At 35.9% G+C, this 2,876-nt stretch overlaps 1 long non-coding RNA gene across 1 annotated transcript in view; it reads left to right on the top strand.

Annotated features, from left to right (window-relative positions):
- Window positions 1-2,582, top strand: part of LOC107732319 (uncharacterized) — a 4,107-nt gene extending 1,525 nt beyond the window's left edge. The window contains exon 3 of the long non-coding RNA XR_001638862.1: window positions 2,358-2,582. This is a non-coding gene — a long non-coding RNA (uncharacterized LOC107732319). The remainder of the gene's footprint in view (window positions 1-2,357) is intronic.
- Window positions 2,583-2,876: the final 294 nt, after the last annotated feature.

Below are 2,876 nucleotides of genomic sequence, written 5' to 3'. Positions count from 1 at the left end.
GCTATGTGTAGTAAATTCTGCTCCATCTGAAAGCACGTGATGATGATTTCCTGCTGATTATAGAACCGGCTTTTTTAACAAAATGTGCATGACAATCGCATTCGATTAATCGTGCAGCCCTAGTTTTCCATCAGATTTACAATCATGGACTGTGTGTAGCAGCATCCTGTGATGGAAATTATGTGGTGTAAATGACATTTTAACACATTGGCTCTGAACCAGGGGGCCAGGATGCCCTGAGTGGCCTAAAGATGCCTTAAAATGTGTAAAAAAAAAATTCTACACCAGGGTGCCCAATCATGTTGATAATTAAAGATGACTGCAGGGTTGGAACTGATCACTGGAGGTAGGTAGAGAGGTTTGTGCAACAATCTATATTTCTATTTAATTTAATTATAATTTTATTTATTTTAATTTGTGGTCCCTTCTAATTTCTGTAAATTAATTTTGACTGGAGGTCAAAAAGTTTTTTTTTAACATTTCATAATATTTTTATAATTTAAAACAAATTACATATTGATTGGACAATAACAATGTTTTGACGTCAAGTGACATTTAGCACGCTCTCATGGCAATGTGTAACTATTTAACATTTCCGTGAATTGATGGAAATTCACTTAGGTTTTAAGGGTGGAATTAGGGGTGGACTTTCATGCTTACATTTTTCTAAAATCATGTTACTGTGCAAATCAAATCATACACATTCATGGGAATTTGCCACTAATTTCCCCAAATTGTAAAATAGGTGTAACAATTGTGACAATGTGACAAAAAGTAACTGAAAAGTAGCAAAAGCAAATGACAATAAAATTTTAGGCAAAAACTGTATGAATATGCTCTAACAAATTTCTAACCTATTTAACAAAAATAAAAAAGCTGAATTTTTTTTTTTTTTAAACACTCTCACACGTTTGTGAAGATTTACAGAGGTCTCAAAGTGAATTTTTGGCTAATTTAAGGCAAATTTTTGTATGATCCTGCAAATTATTTAACACAAATTTGTAAAGTGATAGCAGATATTGCATGCCTCTGCACGCTTCTCCATGACCGTACTCTCTCTTGCTGATGTTTTAAACGTAGACGCATGTTGAAAACCAAAGAGAATTTGCTTTGAGTGATACTGCAACTTTCATCTCCAAGCTGTTTGTACTGGATCCCTTCATGAGTGGAGCTGCGAATTTCATTAATGCGTGGCGCGTGCTTCAAGAGCGCACTGAGATCAATGCAACATTATTCATAATGACAATAGCAGGCAACGGTTGTGCTGGAGCAGAAAACAGTCTTGGTTTTAGGTGAGGAGTCATGCTATATGCTGCTGTATTTCTACACATTCCTTGAAAGTCTCTGGCGACAGAAAGTAACATTTAAAGGAGTCCTATTATGCTTTTTCACTTTTTCAACTTTAGTTAGTCTGTAATGTTGCTGTTTGAGCATAAAAAAATCTGCAAAGTTACTAAGTTCAAATCCACTTCAAAAGGAGATATTTTATTTAACAGAAATCACTTTTAAAAAAACTAAAAGAAAGACTCATTTGGACTACAACGCATATTTTCAGGGATTTGTGATATCACAACTATCGACGAATGGGATGAGACCTGGTTGAGCTGCACTAGAGAAGGCAACGAGTGTTATCACTATGTCAGAGACACGCTAGCTTTCCCAAGGCAGACAAACTTAGAGTGGTTACAGTCATCCGGGTTAAGCCGTTCATGCCAGACTGGGGAGAGAGGTGTTGTAATGTAAAATATGTGAAAAATCATGTGTTTTTCGAACAACCTAGTATGAGAGCATGTTCTAGTACACCCCCAAAACAAAATCAAGACTTTGTAAAAGAGCATAATTGGACCCCTTTAGGCATTTCTTTTTGACTTGTGAAATCTAGATCACCGCAAATGCTGTGCTGTCACTGAATGTTAAATGTGCAATGTCTTTGAGCAAAAGCGTGGTTGGACTATGCAGCCAAACAATTACCCACCAGTTTAAATTAAAATAATTAATGGCAACAAAATGGAATTAAAAAAAAAGAATTATTTGAAGTGGTTTAGACCAAATTACAACAAATAGCCAACACTTTGGCAAGACCTGAAATATGCAGTTGGTCTAAAGGGCTGAAGATACATTGATTTAAATATTACAAGCACAACATGTTTACACGAATAGTGTCATATTCATGTATCAAGATCCCAATTTTTATGCATTAGCTTCAATACTGGAAGTCACTAAGATTGTGTGTCTGAAAACCAAAATAATGATGTAATATTTTTGCAATGCTACATGTTTTCTCAAACTATCTGTACTCCTTCAGTTAGCAATAATTCACTGTTTGCCTCAAACTTTTCTTTCTACCTGTAACATAGCTTGCACAAAGACGAGGAATAGCAGAGGACAAGGGGCAGGGATGGAGGTTCAGGCCATTACGTAACAATGGGCTTGGATTATGGAGCAGAGCCGACAGAGGGAGGTGGAGCCAGGAGAGGTCCATTTTGTACACTAAATTTTATTTAATTTACAAAGCCTTTCACCCACATAATCTGTAAAAACATATTAGTTCACTGTCTTGCGATATGTTTATGCTGATAATGTAATTAAAGAAACGGTTTGTTTTTCAAATTTTCCATCGCACGTCATTTACTGGCTGTTGGCTCATTGGTTTGTGCGTTTTATATTTTGCACTTAAAAAATGTGACAATTTCCAGTAAGGCTGTATAGTGAGCATCAGTGCTCCTTGGATTGTGGGACTTCTTATGGAGCAAATATTTCAGTGTACTGGAAGGATTTTGCAATTGAGACCAATTTGAGCCATTAAAATTGCCGAGATTTTGTCTGGAGATTATCTAAAAATATCTAGAAGGAAAGAGGAAGTGTTTTATCCCTGT

The sequence above is a fragment of the Sinocyclocheilus rhinocerous genome, unplaced genomic scaffold (genome assembly GCF_001515625.1).
Source record: "Sinocyclocheilus rhinocerous isolate Xijiao unplaced genomic scaffold, SAMN03320098_v1.1 scaffold249, whole genome shotgun sequence".
Lineage (NCBI taxonomy): Eukaryota > Metazoa > Chordata > Actinopteri > Cypriniformes > Cyprinidae > Sinocyclocheilus > Sinocyclocheilus rhinocerous.
This window is presented reverse-complemented; position numbering and strand designations above follow the sequence as displayed.